Here is an 18798-nt window from a genome sequence, read left to right as displayed (position 1 = left end):
AACACAGACATCAGATTCTTAACAGATTTTACCAAGTTTACCTTCATCTGCCAAAAGTCTGCAGATAAATATCTGATGCGTATGGCTAGTTTAGCACTTGTTTGTAAACTATAAACCAAACCTGTATTTTGCCTACTATATTGCTTTCATGCCTTATTAATACCTTTTGTACAACCTAAAAACTTTCAATAAAAATTTCATTTAGCAAAAAAAAAGACAAAACAATGAATTGAAAGATTTTTTAAAATGTCTTATCCATCAATAAATAAAATGGTGCCTGCTCGTGATGCTAGGTAACCTTTATGCTTCTTAGTTGTTGCTGGAGAAATAAACATTTATGAATTTTGCAATAAGTTCAGGAACCAAAAAAAGCTGATGGGGCACAAGGCTGGATGACTGGCTGAAGCGGATGATCTATGAAACCATGTAGAGAAACATGAAGTCAAAAGGAGGAAGTGGAAAAGAATTGGGTACCCTGCCCCCTGCGCTGCAATCATTAACACTTGCAGCTCATACAGCAACCTGTGGGCTCTGGGTCGATCTTGTTTAACCCATTAGGTGCCTGCTTACAAGACCCCATCCTCCAAAATTGTCCATGCCCAGCGACTTGCTCAGGTAGGCTTGGCTATGATTTAACTCACATTATAAACTACATGAAGCAAAAAAGCAGAAATGCACTGGATTAAGTAATTTCAGGGTGGCTCTGGGGTGTGGCTTGTGTTTTTCTGATCTTGTATGTGGATAGTTGGGACATATATGCATTTTAAAGGGACACAAGCTACCTGAAACATGAAGATAGTTAAACTCCTACAGCCTGACACCAATCATCAAGAATTAGCAGAAGGTCCAAAATTTTGAGGATTCAAGAAGTACTAATCCAGCCTGTGAAAGTGGTGAAGGTATGAATATGTTTGCATTGTTTTTGGAGCTTTGCAGTGTGATTAAAGTGTAACTTTGGGCAACTACTACAATTGGCTTGTGGTTTTGCTGTGCACAGATCTGAGTATTGTTGTAACTTGTGTAGCCTGAATCTGTGTCTATCTAGCAGTATTATAAACAGCACATGGTAGGTGGGGGGCATATTATAGATTTTGCATTGCAACACTAGAGTTTCAAATTACAGCTCTGGCCTACACTCTGGGAAGTTATCAAAACGGCTGGAGAGCCGCAGGTCATGACAATATTAGTGATATCATGATCTGTCCTCTCCTATGTATAAATACACACTCCCACTGATGGATTCTGTATTGTCCAGCAGTTGCATTGATTCTCTATAACAAATAAAATGATAATGGAGGTGCTGAGGAAAGATGCAGGCCATAATAACCCCCAAAATATCTTTTCTAGGTAGCAAGTAAGATGGGCAAAAGATCAACCTTTTAGTTTAAACCCAGAGTTTCACCTTTAGGCCTAAGGGTCCACTCACACGGAGTAAACACGCGTTCATTTTGGCAAAATTCATGTGTAAAAATAAGACTCCCATTGACTTCAATGACATTTTTTTACACGTGTAAAAAAACACGTCAAATGAACATGTCATTGAAGTCAATGGGAGTCTTATTTTTACACGTGTATTCTTTACATGTGTATTTTGCCACAATGAGCGCGTTTACTCCATGTGAGGGTGTGTCCAATGGTTCCATTCCAATGAACATAGAAAAGGCCCTATCTCACCCGTGTCATTGGAACAGAACAGAATCTGAAGCCCCCATAGAGGCAAGTACATCACATAATGCTTTTGCATGACACTCGGATGTCACTATGAGTATCATCCTATTGCATTCAGCTACAAACTCAGCCCCAAACCAAATGGTACCTGGTCATGTCCATGGAGCCTTAATCTCAGTTTTATAATCTAAAAAGAAAAATAATCCACTACTGCCTAATCCTGCTGGGAGGCAGATTATTAGAATTTTATTAGCAATGATAAAAAATTATAACAGTAAGCAACTGTGCATAGCTGACATCACATCACATTTGTTTGACAAACACCAACATTTGCATAATGGCTAACCAGCACCCTTATGTACACCATCAGAGCAAGTTTTACAACAGTGACAGCAATAATGATTATATGTATGGGACAGTATGTCGCTAAGAGGCAGGGACTCCTATCAGATAACTGTATTGACAGGAGTCTGGATCCCAATATACTGTTCAGTCTGGTAAATCCAGCCAACAACGAAACTCAGTCATCTGAATGTGGGGTGAGGCCTCGTGCACATGACAGTAAAAAAATTGCCATGTGACTGCCATTTTCATAGCGAACGTCACACAGCTGTTTTCAGAACAATGAAAGGTTATGGGTGTATTTACATATCCATTTTTATAACGGACCATGAATAATGTCTGTTGCAAGATAACACATGCTCTATTTTAACATGTTTCTATGGCCTGATGGACCCAATACAAGTCAATGGATCTACTTTTAACATCTGTCAAAACTGATTTGCATTTAGATGGAGATCCTGGAGCACAGGGGGAGTTTTCTTCTATTACTGAGCACTGCTGCATCATCTGCTAATATGCCCATCCTGCATTCAGCTCGTCCCTCTGGGCAATGTAAGTTGATCCTCTCACTGCCCATGAGGACAATCTGAAAGCAGGATGGGCATGTTTGGTGATGATGCAGCAGTGCTCAGTAATAGAAGAAAACTCCCCCTGTGCTCTAAGATCCTCATCGAAATAAAAAATAAAAATGTTTTTTCTCCACATCCCTGAGGCTCTGAAACATAATAAAGGTATTGTTTTCATTCTTCTAACATCATCTACAGCACTATGGCAGCTAGGGGCAGTGATAGACTCCCTTTAATGTCCATGACATGGATGCAAATCAGTTTTGACGGATGTTAAAAGTAGATCCATTTTTGTATTGGGTCCATCAGGACATAAAAACATGCCAAAATAGGGTATGTGTTATTTTGCAATGGACATTATTCATGGTCTGTTATAAAAATGGATGTGTAAATACCCATATACTTTCATTGTTCTAAAACAGGGGTCTCAAACTCAACTCAGCATGTGGGCCGCAGAGCAAGATCCCAGCCAGTCGGCGGGCCGCACCGTGGCAAATTTAGCTCCACCCACTTTTATGTTGACTCCGCCCATTCATTTTTCATGTGCCCCCACACTGTATAATCCTCCTACAGTCACCCGTAAACTATATGCCCCCCCTCCATCTTTCCCCCAGTTACACATACACCCTTCATCTGCCCCCAGATTCATGTCCCCCCATCTCTGCCCCCAGATTCATGTCCCTCCATTTCTACCCCCAGTTTCATGTCCCCCCCATCTCTGCCCCCAGATTCATGTCCCCCCATCTCTGCCCCCAGATTCATGTCCCTCCATTTCTGCCCCAGTGTCATGCCGTTCTCCCCCCTCCCTTCGTCTGCCCCCAGTGTCATGAGCCCCTTCATTCCACCTCAATGTTTAAAGAGGACCTTCCACCATTTTGCCCACAGGCAGTTCTATATACTGCCGAAAAGCTGACAGTGCGCTGAGTTCAGCACACTGTCGGCTTTCCCGATGTGGGCCCAGTGTGAAGAGCTTACGGTCCGGTACCGTAGCTCTTCTATGGTCAGAAGAGCGTCTCTGACACTCAGTCAGAGACGTCCTTCTTCACAGCACAGCCAATCGCGCTGTGCTGTGAGAGTCGGGAGGAACTCCCCCCTCCCTCTGCTCGCAGTACTCGTCCATAGACGAGCATTATCAGGGAGGGGGGGGGGCGTTCCTCCCGGCTCTCACAGCACAGCGCGATTGGCTGTGCTGTGAAGAAGGACGTCTCTGACTGAGTGTCAGAGACGCTCTTCTGACCATAGAAGAGCTACGGTACCGGGACCGTAAGCTCTTCACACTGGGCCCAGATCGGGAAAGCCGACAGTGTGCTGAACTCAGCGCACTGTCAGCTTTCCGGCAGTATATAGAACTGCCTGTGGGCAAAATGGTGAAACGTCCGGATTCAAATTGGATCCGGCGTCCCTAGGCTTGTGCGGGCCGCACAAAATTGTTGGGGGGGCCGCATGCGGCCCGCGAGTTTGAGACCCCTGTTCTAAAAGATGTCTGATGTTCGCTATGAAAATGGCAGTTCTTTTTATTCTGCTAACAGCATCTACAACACTATGGGAGTGGTTTAGAGTAGTTGGGGGCAATGATAGACTCCCTTTAAAAATGGATCAGCTGATTGGTCTTTTTTTGGACTCAAAGAATTTCACCCATTTCTTTTAATGAACAGTTAAAAATGAATGACAAACGGACATTAGAAACAGTCAAACAGGAAATGGATGAAAATTATGTGAAACATGGATGGAAAATGCCCCTCAAAACAGACCATTTCATCTGTTTAATGGCCATTTTTAAAACATTTATGTACACACAGTCTGGGCCCCTTCACACGGAGTTTACGCTCCGCTGATTCAGACACGTATACACGAGCGCCTCAAAACACATCCCATTCACTTCAATGGGAGCGCGCGTAAAGCCGGCTTTACACGCGCTCTCATTGAAGTGAATGGGATGTGTTTTGAAGCGCTCGTGTATACGTGTCTGAATCAGCAGAGCGTAAACTCCATGTGAAAGGGCCCTAAGTGGACAAACCAAGCAAAACCTTGTTCTTGTAACTTTGGGTAGGGTTATTAGTCGTAAGACTTAGACATGTAAATATATACTAGACAGTCTATAATACTGAAGTTATGTGGCAAATAATGTATAGTGCACCCTTATGCTGCCTTATCTACATCTATTAGCAACCTATTAGCTAGCTTACCTGGAACTAAAATTCAGTGGCAGAATTTTAGTGCAATTCTAGTACACATTATTGGACCTGACGCCATGCCCATTTTTTAGGAACTCTCCTCTTCCTTGCCTCTTGAAGAGCGAGGTTATGTTCTGATAGGTCAAACACACTTCACAGAATAATATCAGTGATACCGAAAATAAAGGTACTATGGAGATCATTAATGGCTCTGACCCTGGTGCCACTCACTGGGGTATGACAGGACTTGGTATTTTTTTTATACTGGGACTCAGTAGATGGTCCTGTCTTATAGTCTATTAATGACACCTCAATAAAGTGCTACATATATAATATCTTTGCACAGCATTCGTACTGTCAGTGGCAAGTGTGCCATGTACGGGACTTGTATTCTGTCCATGGAAGGGGTCAGAGGCTGTTAGCATATGATAATATACCTCCCAACTTTCAAAGGACAGAAAGAAGGACAAAATGCATGCCGTGGTAAATTTAGCTCCACCCACTTCTAAATTGACCCCACCCATTCCCATCTATTTCTCTTTTTGCTCTCCACACAGTATATTGCCACTACAGTCACCCTAATATTATCTGCCCCTACATTATAATGTTCTCCTCAAATTGACTCCACAGTATGAAGTCTTTCTCCAGCTGCTCCATAGTTTAATGTCCCCCTCCATCTGCCCCCAAATTTAATGTCCTCCTCTATTTGCCCCAAAAGTGTAATGTTCCCCTCATATGCCCTCCAGTTCCTCTTCATCTGCCAAGGTTTACATAAAAAACACTGATACTTACCTCTCCTTGCTCCTCTGCTGTACTCTTTCTTGACCCAGGAGTAGCAGGTGTTATGTGAGTGCTGCCATCATGATGCGCCTACAGCTCCCGCAACGGAGCCCACAAGGACACAGTGGTGAGGCAGGGGCTGTCCGCTGCTGCTTCACCATTGTATTCAACACATCTGTGTCCTCTCCAGACGCAGATGAGTAGAATCCCGGACATACCTCCCGCCAACCGATACAGAACCCACAATCCAAGACTGTCCCACAGAATCCAGGACAGTTAGGAGGTATGTGATAAACCTTCTCTGTACTACTTCACAATAACCAGTCAGATATTTACTTCTGACTTTCTCTGTCCTGATGAAAGCTAATTGTTGACTGGATGCTGAGGTGTTAGCAACATTTGCACCTTCCAACCAGGATAGTGGATGAGCGACCACCCTGAATCCTGATCATTCTATTAAAATACTGATGATACTTTGAACATGTGTCCGTTATTTAGCACAACACATCCAGGAAGGAAAAAGAGGAAATGCAGAGATGTAATCTGACCCTGGTCACTGCTGAGATAAAGATCTGCTTGTGTTTTTTTAATAACTTGTTACAGTTTGTAGAACAGAGAAACTGCCTGGGAAGTTCTTAACAAAGATCCTAACCAGTATATTAGTGATGTGGACTAAAGATGACACTACTAAAACATTTACAAACTAAGGGCAACTCCAGGCACTACTGAAATAACATTAAATGACACCGTAAACAATTCTAGGGTAAACATTTCACTCACCACATTTTTTATATATTTTTTATTTTAAATGTCCCTCCCGTTTAGGATGAAATACAGATGTCTTCTTCTCTGTATCCTTAGGCAAGTCTTTCTCCTCTACTCCTTTCTCCTCTTACTTCTCTTCTCCATATCCCACAAAGTAAGACAGGACTGTACATGAATATGACTACTATAATGCTGTCTCTAATGTACAAGGATGTAACTCCTATACTACTACATCATACGTGCAAGAAAGCAATTACATAATACTGCATCCTGTTCAGAAGAATGTTTTTACTTGTAAAATGTAATCCTGTCCTTATGTACAAGAATATAACTACTATAATAATGCTCCATGTGTAATACTGCCCCTATGTACAAGAATAATAAGAATACTTTCTTAAATAATTATATATTTTTTTCTGTTTTACACCAAAGTGATCATGATAGAATATGAAATATGTATGCAAATAAATATAAATTTTTACAATGTAAGCAACTTAAGGTTGCTTTTACACATTTGCATCTTTACTGTATAATGCATGTGCTTTGGGAAACCATACATGCTTTGAATTTTTCATCAGTGTCATCAGAAAATAGCATGTGTAATAGTACCCATATGGACAAATGTATGGGGACATTCCTCTCTCCCCGCATTCACATAACCAAGTTTCACCCATGAAACTCGGTCCATGTACTGGCTGTATTTACGGGCCTGAACAGTATACCAGAAGAGGAACTCCTACTATTATAGTTATCTATGGTGCCAGGAGTCCCTGCCTCCCAGTAACATACTGTCTCATAGTATAATCAGTACAGGACATGTCGCTAGGAGGCAGGGACTCTTGGCATCAAAGATAACTATAATGCTACGAGACCCTCTCCTAGCATGAAGATCAGAATGGTAAATCGGGTGAAACTCAGTCATGTGAATGTGAGGTTATCCATTGAATTCAAGTGATTCCTATTGCCACAGGTGTACAAAATCCAACACCTAGCCATGTATTCTGCCTTTACAAGTATTTGTGAAAGAATGGGCTTTCCCCCTACGCCAAACAGCAGCACAAGATGGGGTATTCCTGCCCCTGTGTGCTGTTAGGACAGGTGGAACTTTTAATTAGCTAACAGTTTTTCCCCCTATAAGAGGCCAGAGCGACCTCCTCCCCCCTGTGTTTTTTTCTGTCCTGTGCGACTGGACAGGTGGAGGAGGCTGTGGCCTCCTCTATGGTTTAGAATAAGGTGTCTTAGATCCTTTCTTCTCTTTCCCTTCTTTCTGAGTGAAAGATCTAGGTTTATACTGCAGTCTTTTGTCTTACCTGCCTTGTGCAGGTTACTGACTTTTTCAGCTGCAGTTCATTTACTGCCCTGCAGTAAGGTAAGCCGTGTCCTCTTTCAGCTTTCCCTCTGTGTTTACTGCAGAGACTAAAAGCACTAATTTCTATTTGCTATGGGCACTCTGTCAACTTCACAATATCGAAATCGATTCACCGCCATTATGGTAAGATCCAACCAAATTTTTGTATTTCTTGCGGTTTTTCAATGTGCATTTAATTCCTAAGCGGGGACTATATGCTGTGAACCTAAAAGAAGGGTTCATATACCTATGTACTATCATTACTTATTAGGTGCATATTTGCTTATTGCTCACATGATGGTGGATGCTCTAAGGCAATTTGTTGTAAGGTTATGCATGTCTGCACTGCTGTCAGTACGGGGTCCTCCAGCTAGGAGCCCTTCATTTATTGTTGTCATCTCCTGGGTGAAGGAGTACATGCAGATTTCTGGTAAGGTTCCCTCTCCCAGTTTTCATAAGAGGTCTTACTTAGAAATAGAAGCCCTAGTGGCTCAAGCTGTAGGGTTACAGACTTGTATGCCTGAATCCACAGTATCCTGGGTTCAATCCCAGTTGCACTTTGCATTTGTGATATAAAAAAAAAAAAAAAAGTTAATAAGGTACTTGTGGTTCTCATGGTCCATTCACATGGAGAAAGTCTCTAAACTTCATGCTGGACTCTGTCTGCTTGAAAATCTCCCTCCTCTAGGTGGGAAAAGATCATATCAGCAGTGCATTATTTATAGGTAATACAGCGGGTTTCCATCCTAACTGCCAAAGGTTACTGGATCTTATGTCAGGGTCTGCAGTTGCAGTCCCTTGGGCCATATAGCGCATGCGGCCTGCAGAAGGTAAGTCTGAGGCCTGGAATCACAACCCGTGGGGCCTGGAGGGGCTTCATTTTAAGGGCTGGATGTCCATGTCCAGATAGTCTGGACCCTGTTGACCACAGAGACAGCCCTCTCCGGTAGAGAGCGCATCTACAGGAGATTCCCATACGGGCAATGAGGAATTGGATGGAGGAGGCTGCGTCATCCAGCTGACAAAAAACTCAGCAGTCTGGGTCAAGCCGATTTAGTTATTCCTCAAAATTTGTCTTTCATCCAGGTGGTGTTCCATCTTAAGGACGGGATGTCCATGGTCCAGCTAGCGCTGGACCCTGTTGACTATAAATGCCCCTCTCTCACTAGTGGGGCGAATCTAGAGAAAAGTTCCATAGGAATAAAGTGGAATTGGATGAAGAGTTCATGGTCCAGTTTACCTGGACCCTGTTGCCCACTGATGCATCCCTCTCTGGTGGAGAGTGTCCACGGTCCAGCTAAGGCTGGAACCTGTTGACTACCTATGTCTCCCTCTCTGGTGGAGAGCACATCCAGATAAGCGTTCCATAGGAGGAACATGAAATTGAATGTAGAGTCCACGGTCCAATTTATCTGGACCCTGTTGACCACTGATGCATCCCTCTCTGGTGGAGAGTGTCCACGGTCCAGCTAAGGCCGGACCCTGTTGACTACCTATGTCTCCCTCTCTGGTGGAGAGAACATCCAGATAAGCGTTCCATAGGAGGAACATGAAATTGAATGTAGAGTCCACGGTCCAATTTATCTGGACCCTGTTGACCACTGATGCATCCCTCTCTGGTGGAGAGTGTCCACGGTCCAGCTAAGGCCGGACCCTGTTGACTACCTATGTCTCCCTCTCTGGTGGAGAGAACATCCAGATAAGCGTTCCATAGGAGGAACATGAAATTGAATGTAGAGTCCACGGTCCAATTTATCTGGACCCTGTTGACCACTGATGCATCCCTCTCTGGTGGAGAGTGTCCACGGTCCAGCTAAGGCCGGACCCTGTTGACTACCTATGTCTCCCTCTCTGGTGGAGAGAACATCCAGATAAGCGTTCCATAGGAGGAACATGAAATTGAATGTAGAGTCCATGGTCCAGTTTACCTGGACCCTGTTGACCACTGATGCATCCCTCTCTGGTGGAGAGTGGCCATGGTCCATCTAACGCCAGACCCTGTTGACTACCTATGCCTCCCTCTCTGAGGAGAGCACATCTAGATCGGCTGGGTAGGCTATTTGGTCTCATCATATGTCCGCCTGATCACGGCTTATCCAAGATCCATCGGTCCTTCAACTTGTTCAAGCCAGACAAATACGTAAGGACCCTCCCTCTCCAGGGCATCAAGCAACTTTATCTAGACAGCTCTCCCATTCGGCAAATCCTTGGCCCCCCACACCTTCACAAAGGTAGTGGCCCCGGTCGTAGCCGCCCTGCGCCTCCAAGGGATCTTATTGTCCCATAACTAGACGAATGGCTCCTAAAAGCCCGGTCAAAGGAGGTGCTTGCCACACAGTTGGAATCCACTGTGGCTTTCCTAAATGAGCTGGGCTGGCTAATAAACTGGCAGAAGTCGGTAGTGGTTCCATCTACCCCGATTCAATTTCTGGGTTTATCTTGGATTCTCTCAGCATGATGATCTCCCTGCCTCCTCCTTGGAAGGAGAAGATTGGTCAAGCGGCTCATCACCTATCCACAACCCGGAAGGTTACTATCAGGACCGCCATGAAGGTCCTAGGTCTCATGTCCGCAGCCATCAAGGCAGTTCTGTGGGCCCTATGGCACATGCGCCCCTTACAGTGCGAGATCCTGAGAGTCGGGAACCACAGTCCTTCGGGGCTACAGAAGCCTATCCAGTTATCCATCAGAACCCGTCGATCACTGGCTTGGTGGTCCCAGCTCAGAGATGGGAAATCCACGGTCCAGACATCCTGGACCCTGTTGACCACAGATGCCTCCCTCACAAGATGGGGAGTGCTTCTGGGGGAGACCCCGGTACGTGGGACCTGGAACCAGCTTAGAGAAGGCTCATTTGTCCAACTGGCGAGAGCTCACTGCGGTGCACCGTGTGCTTCTAATGTTTGCACCCCACCTGCAAGGGAAAGCTGTGAGAGTGAAACAGACAACTTAACAGCAGTCCGATATATCAGCAAACAAGGGGGGAACCAGATCCCCCTCGCTTCTGCAGGTGACAAATCTAATATTCTCCTGGTGGAGAGGAATCTTTCACAACTATCAGCGGTTCATATTCAAGGTGGGCTGAACATCCTTGCGGATCAGCTAAGCAGAGGCCTGGTGATGACAGGCGAATGGTCCCTAAATCCGGACATCTTTCATCATCTCACTGAGATGTGGGGTCTCCCCGAGGTGGACCTGATGGCCACCCAGTACAACGCCAAAGTGACAAGGTTTTGCTCCCTCTACCGGGAAGACAATCCTTTGGCGGTAGATGCCCTGTCAATACCTTGGAGGTTCAAACTGGCATACGTTTTTCCTCCTATTCTGATGATTCCGAAGGTATTGGCGAAACTCAGGCAGGACCAGACTTCGGCAATAGTGATCATGCCGTTCTGGCCAAAAAAGGGCATGGTTTACCCACCTCATCCTAATGAGTCAAGGGACCTACTGGAGGCTTCCACAAGTCCAAAACCTGGTAATTCTGAACTGACAGCTCTGCCAGGACCTGGACAGGTTCAACCTCATGGCCTGGAGGTTGACCGCATCGTATACGGAGATAGACGATTATCCCAGGCCGTTCTAAGAACGTTGGCCCATTCAAGAGCGGATTCAACTAACAGGAGTTACCAAAGGATCTCGGATAGGCAGCTTAATAACTCTGCTATCGAATCAGTCTTGGAGTTCCTACAGAGTGACCTGGATAAGGGGCTAACTCCAGCTACCCTGAAGGTTCATGTTTCAGCACTTTCCGCTCTTCTAGGGACCTGGTTATAACAAGATCCTCTATTAAAGTAATTCCTTAAAGGGGCCTCTAGGCTCCGCCCTCAGATGCAGCCCCCTGTCCCGCAATGGGACTTGGCTGCGGTTCTTCAGGGGCTTTGTTCTCCCCCGTTTGAACTCTTAACAGAAGTGGACTGGAGATATCTCTCCTACAAGGTAACCTTCTTGTTGGCAATTACCTCTGCCAAAAGGATTGGAGAATTACAAGCTTTGGCTGCCTCGGAGCCATTCATTACCTTTTTCCCTGATAGGGTTCAACTTGGGTTCATCCAGGGATTTTGTCCTAGGGTCGCATATATCTGCGCATATATTTGGATTGTACAGCTTCCTTTCGAAGAACCTGCTCATCAATACCTACGGCCGTAAAAAAGGTGTTAAAGCCACCCTGTCAAGATGGATCAGGGAGGCCATCGCTTGCTCTCTTCGCGCTCAAGACCTACCAGTACCGGAATTGGACCAACTTCCCGGTCAGAGAGACGCTCGCTCTCCTTAGAGCAGATATGTTCCGCTGCTTCCTGGAGTTTTCATCTGATGTTCGCCAGACACTGCAGATTGGACTGGCGCAGCTCAGAGGCCACAGCCTTCGGATATTCTGTCTTGGCATCTGCTTGCCAAGATCTCCCACCCTAGTTGGGATTTTACTTGCTAGATCCCCATCTTGTGCTGCTGTTTGGCGTAGGGGGAATGGAAGATTATAAAGATAATCTGTTTTCCCTTAGCCCAAACAGCAGCACAAGGCTCCCTCCCATTGTTTATGGTAATGTTTGTATTGTTATATTGCCTTTTATACTTTTTGACTAACACAGGGGGGAGGAGGTCGCTCTGGCCTCTTATAGGGGGAAAAACTGTTAGCTAATTAAAAGTTCCACCTGTCCTAACAGCACACAGGGGCAGGAATACCCCATCTTGTGCTGCTGTTTGGGCTAAGGGAAAACAGATTATCTTTATAATCTTCCATTCCTAAAACAACAAGCGACTTTGTGAAGTTTCGTTCCTCCTAGATATTCTACAATCAGCTATAAGCGGTATTTTCGCCTAGGGGATGTACAGTACTTAGGAGCTAAAGAAGTGGAGTGACATGCCATATAAATATACAGGATGGTCTGAGGAGTGCCGAGGAGCATAATGCACCTGCACTCTGCATAGTATTGGGGCAGATTTATTATCATGTATAAGAGAAAAACATAGCAATCAGAGAGAGGCTTTCATTTTTAAAAATACAGAATGAAAGCTATATTGTGATTGGTTGCTATACTGTTTTCTTCGGAGTTCCTCCACTGGCACTAACATAAACACAAAAACTGTGGGTCAGGAGCATCATGGCATGAGTTTAAATGGCCAAGCAGCTGCATGCATTACATCGCCATGTCCAGGAGAACATTACCAGCTCAACTGGTTTGGTGGAAGAGGGATAATGCCATGGGGTTTTTATTTAAGGATTTACCTAAACCCCTTAGTTCCAGTGAAGGGAAATCATAATGCTTCAGCATACCAAAACACTTCAGACAATTGCACGCTTCCAAATTTGTAGGAAGGCCTTTTTCTGTTCTAGCAAGACAGTGCACTATCTAACATGATGTGGTTCAGTGAATTGGTAGAGGATTACCTATCTTGTACCCCGCACAGCCTTTTGGGGATGAATTAGAACATACTTAGCAAGCCAGGCCCTTTTATCTAACAGTAGTGCCAAACCTCACAAAATGGGCTAAATAAATGGGCACAAATTCTCACAGACACACTCCAAAATCTTATAGAAAGTCTGTCCAGAAGTGTAGCAGCAGAATGGACAACTCCATTTTAATGCCTATGGATTTAGAATGGGATATATAGTAACTTGACAAATAAAGCATCATGAAGGAGTAATATGAATTGAATGATGTTTTATGTGTTTATGAAATGAAGATATATGTAAGTGATTCCAATATTAGATCAAAAGGAGAAGCTTACTGGGAAAACTGTACAACTGAAAGGTGGCTCTAGTACCCTGTTGGGCTGCCACTAGCTTGGATTTAAGAAAAACTATAGTTAGGCATGGAGTCATAAAGGTTCTATATGGCATGCTGGGGCACATGTGCCTGCAAATGTTGCAGCTGGGCCTGTAGATCCTGCACATTCTTAGGCTGCTTTCATACAGAGTAACACTCCGCTCATTCTGACACGTAAACACGTGTCAGAGTAAGCACAGTAAAACAGAATCCCATTGACTTCAATGGGTTCGGTCTTACGTGCGCTACCCATTGAACTCAATGGGAGGCTTTTTACCTATCGCTTTCAATGTGATACGTGCGTATAGGTAAAAAAAGCCTTCCATTGAGCTCAATGGGTAGCGCACGTAAGACCGAAATCATTGAAGTCAATGGGATTCTGTTTTACTGTGCTCACTCTGACACGTGTTTATGTGTCAGAATGAGCGGAGCGTTACTCCGTATGAAAGCAGCCTTAGTTTAACAAAGCTGCCATCCCACTTGGTCTAAAAAAAAATGCTCAAATGGCAATATCTCTGGTGACTGGGAAGGCCAAGGAAGTGTTAAGGTCCGGCAGAGACATTGCTGGGAAACCCGTGCTGTGTGTGCATTATGCTACTGAAAAATGCCAGATGGAAACTGCCATGATTGACGATACATGTGGCTTCAGGATGTCCTGCACATATCACTGAGCTCTTAATGTCCTTTGTATCACTACTAGGGTGACCAACAGTTGTATGTGATGGCTCCCCAGATCATCAAACCAGCAGTGGGACAGTGTGTCACTCCACACCAAAGGCTGAGTTGAAGAGGTTTCCATGAGACCCCACAACACTTGAACCCAAACTTTGTCAGATCCCAAACCGCACCTGGATTCATTGCTAAAATTAATTCAGATACTTCATGCCTTTTGTTTCTGCTCCGGCCTCTATAACTATTAGTGTTGTACCTGCTTATTATCTCCAACCCATATCTGTGTGTCTGCTTCCATATAAACCTGTGCAATTTAGTCCTTTTTTGGCTAAGCAATGTATTGTGTTATGTTAATTCCATGCATGTTTTCTGTCTGTATGTGGTAAGTCTTTCATAGTTCGGAGTTTTATCTGTGTGCATGCATGATGTTCTTTTGTTTTATGCTGGAGTCTATGTTTACCCTGTTTGTACGCTTTAACTGTCATGTCTGTTTTTATCTCTATTTTGCTGTGTGCCTCATGCTACTTGTGTTGGTCATGATCCTTCTTGGATTGTATCTTCTTTACAGACTTGTCTGTCTTGGTTTTGCCTGCGTTTTATCCTGTTTCTGTGGTGTTCTGCACCACAATTCTGACTCATTTAGTCAGCTGTTAACAAACTAGGAGGTAACAATCTGGCAAACTCCTTGCAGCAAAAACCACATCCCTGTATAGGGGTTAAAGGGTAAAGACTAGTGAAGCTACTGGAATAACTCCGTTACAGGTGGCCTTTGGTAGCACAGTGGTTCCACAATCCACTGCCCATGCTAATATTGGGCACTGTAACACCAAATCTTCTTCTGCCTCACACCTGGAAATGGTCCAGGCAGAGAGTAGATATATATATATATAATGAAGGTGTCACTTCTGTCTGGCTGGTGCACAAGCAAACTGTGGAAGCTGCTTATGCTAGTTGGCGATCCTTTCTACTGGTGGTTTGTCTGAACCATACAGAGCCTGTTAGCCGTGTGTGCTCTCATGTAACCACTACTCCCAACACCTCCATCAGAACAGTTCATTGTAACCCCTCTCAAAGTCTGTCACTTGGACAGATGCATCCAGTATATAAATGACATTTAAGGTGGAGTGTTCCAATTTATAACATTGTGTTTTACTTCAGTGCTGTAAATAATTTTATGGTGTATAGATAGATATGCACTACGTCAGAGTATACAGGTGCATCATGCTGCATTGTATATATTTATGTTAGTTTGTTCTTATACTGGTACTGAGCTGCAGTAACCCGGCCGGCTACTACGGAGACAGTGGTTGTGCTTGTTCCTGCGCCAATGCCTGGATCCTGGAAACCTCTTTAAGGGTATATAATGCTTTAAGCAACTGTATATTTTGCAGTGAGGTGTATTACACTGATATAACATGTTACACAACAGTGCTCCTCGAGGCTTCCTATCCTGGTATAGGATAGTATATCATGATGTGGTGCTGTATAGCATCTACCTACATTGCAAACATAAGGTATTTATTTACATAGTGAGATTATAAACATGCTTACTTCATTTTACAAACAGGCCATTATTAAGCATAGGCCATGCTGTTAGTGCTATTTGCTGAAGTAATATATGAAAATCCATTTATATTATAATAGCTATATATTTTCACAAAAATGGACACTACACAAGTTTTATTCTTGTACATTGAGGCAGTATTATAGTATTTAAATTATTGTAATTTATGGGATAGTGTTATAATATTAGTTATTTTCCTTCACAATGAATGCAGCATTAGTTATACTCATGTAAATCGGGGACAGTATTGTAGCAGTATTCCTGTCCATTAAGAACAGTGTTAGGGTGCATTCACATACAAAAAAAAGCCTCCCATTGACTTCAATGGGTTCCTTTTTCCTCCGTGTGAATGCATCCTTAGGGACCATTCACACGGAGTAAACGCGTGCTCATTTTGGCAGAATACACGTGTAAAGAATACGCGTGTAAAAATTAGACTCACATTGACTTCAATTACATTTTTTACACATGTAAAAAACGTGCCAGCAAACGTAACGCGTTTTTTGACGCTTTTTTTTACACGTGTAAAAAATGTAATTGAAGCCTTGGACCCTTATAGTGGGTTATATTCTGCAACAGAGGGTACAACATTATAGTAGTTATATTCTTGTACATAGGGGCAGTATTATAGTAGTTATATTCTTGTAGAAAGGGAACAATATTACAGTAATCATATTCTTCTACAAAGGGAGCAATATTATAGTAATTATATTCTTGTACACTGAATGTTGTATTATAGTGGTTCTATGATAATCATTGTAAAGCTATTGTAGAACTATGACCTCTGCTCATCCTGTGACATCATCCCTTACATCTACAGCCTGGTATTGTCCAATTTGTGACACCTTCCAAATAAACTTGCCAACTTTGTTGAGCTTGTGTGGCACCCCAAGTGAGTCCTGAATCATCAGTACATGTATTGTACTACTTATGAACTTTTTAACACTAGGTTCACACCTGCGTTTGGCTCGCCGCTCCTCAGGTCCACTTGGGAACCTGAGAGATGGAAAACTAATCTGTGTAAAAAGCTGCTACCCTGCAGACCCCATAGAATATACTGGGGTCCACTGGGTTTCTGCTCGAAAAATGCATTTTTAAAGTGGAATAAGGAACAGAATCCCCGAATGCAGATGTGAACATGCCCTAAAAGGATTTTTCCATTCCCAAATCGGGTTTTCATACCTATGACCTATCTACAGGATATATAATTAATATGTGATGTGTCGGGGTCTGATACTTGGATCCTGCACAGATCAGCTGTTGCAGCAGCACGAAACTGCTAGTTGAACGGCGATGTATGTAGCACCACTCCTATTCAAGGAATGGGAGTGGAGCTGCAGCTCACTGGAACTGACGCTATGCAGTGGACAAGGCTGCTGGCCTTCTCCTAGCAGCTTGCGGCAGGCTACTGCAGCAGATGAGCTGAGTGATATCCAGGCATGGCCAGCATAAGGGGGCAGACTGGGCAATTGCCCAGGGTCTCCATCCCCAAAGGGGCCCCCCGTAATCCAGAGCTTGCTGTTGATCAGTCTCACCTACAAATCGCTAACAGAAAGGGGTCCGATGTCATGTGCTGCATGGCCATGTTCCAATAGAAGCCTGCCCAATAGAGGTCCGTAAAAACATGTTTACTCAATCTCCTGGGCCTCCGGTGTCATCTCCTGGCCTGTAACTGGAGTCAGGCATTCCGGACATCACCACTGAGGTCTGTGATTGGGCCTGAGTGGTTAGGTGAGGCGTGCTGGTGTCATAAGGTCAGCATGCCCCACATGAACGCTGAGGTCCAATCACAGGCCTCAGATGTGATGTCTGGAACGCATGATGTCAGCCACAGACCTAAAGAAGAAGCAGAGCAACATGAGGTCGCCTGGGAGAGGTAAGGCAAAGTGAGTATTACTGTTTGTTATTTAACCTCACCTCTCCTGGGTTTCAGATTATTATACTCTGGGGTCTGTGGTAACCCCATAGTATAATAATAGCACTGAAATGAGCAGGCGAATCTCACAAATATTTGTCAAAACGAATTTCAAGGGGTTCATTTGAAGTGGCTCAAGGCTCTATATTATATTGTGTGGGGCCACAGTGGTGAATTATACTAGGGGGGAGCATATTATACTGTATGGCGACCATTGTGGAGCATTATACTGTGGAGGGAGGCGGGCTCTGAGAAGCATATTATACTATGTGAGACCCATGCAGGTTCACTTTGATGGAGGTCAGGGGGGCATTTTATACTGTGGGGGCACTGTGGAACATTATACTGTGGGGGTCTCAAAGTTCCACCTTTCAGCCCTGTGTAATATGCCTGCATCATAGCTCCCTCACGGCATGGTGCAGTGTATGAACTGGCCATGAAGCTATTTCAGCATGCACAGTACTAGACGGGAATGATGATACAGGGAACATACTCAAAAAGAAAAACCCAAAAAAACCACACACCCAAATAAATACATATGACACACAATTGAGTATATATCCAAAACAAGCTCACACAACATGAATGTATAAGAAAATCATGTTTATTACGTACTAAGAAATAACAATAAACACACAAACAGAATAAGTTTCGTCAGGGGGAGGTAATGATCATATGCTAACATCACTTACATATAGGAACAATCCTCATAAACAGAAATCAGAACCCCTGAAATAGACCCAACCATATAGGCATGTTTGGTGGCATGTACAACCCTGGGACATGCCTGAAGGTCCCATAGCCCAGGATAGAGTTTTATAGTCTGCAGATAAATAGTACAACTGGATAGAAAGATCGAATCCACTGTATAGCTATTGAATCATATGCTGCCCAGTGTGCGAATATAAAAGTATATTTATATAGATAAATAAACCTTAATTACTATAACTTAAATAAAAATAACTAGAAATCTGCAATTGTTAAGCTACATAGTATCTCAAATGCTGATAAAAATATAACTAGTATGCTGGTGACATAAAATAGAAATAAAAAGTGCAAGTGATAAGTGAAAAAACACAGTGAACATACAACACACAGTGTGGAAATAAATACCGTATTTTTCGGACTATAAGACACACTTTTTTTCCCCAAAATTTGGGGGGAAAAGAAGGGTGCGTCTTATAGTCTGAATGTGGCGCCTGGCACCCGCTGTAATAGAGAGGCGGAAGCCGGCAAGGG

At 43.8% G+C, this 18798-nt stretch overlaps 1 protein-coding gene across 1 annotated transcript in view; it reads left to right on the top strand.

Moving 5' to 3' along the window:
• Positions 1-805: 805 nt before the first annotated feature.
• RGS19 (regulator of G protein signaling 19) overlaps positions 806-18798 on the top strand; it is a 52908-nt gene continuing 34915 nt past the window's right edge. Inside the window, exon 1 of the mRNA XM_075276960.1 lies at positions 806-899. The gene's annotated coding sequence lies outside the window, so the exon portion shown is untranslated. The remainder of the gene's footprint in view (positions 900-18798) is intronic.

The sequence above is a fragment of the Leptodactylus fuscus genome, chromosome 6, assembly GCF_031893055.1.
Source record: "Leptodactylus fuscus isolate aLepFus1 chromosome 6, aLepFus1.hap2, whole genome shotgun sequence".
Classification (NCBI taxonomy): Eukaryota; Metazoa; Chordata; class Amphibia; order Anura; family Leptodactylidae; genus Leptodactylus; species Leptodactylus fuscus.
Note: the sequence above shows the minus strand (reverse complement) of the source record. Positions and strands in the feature narration are given on the sequence as shown.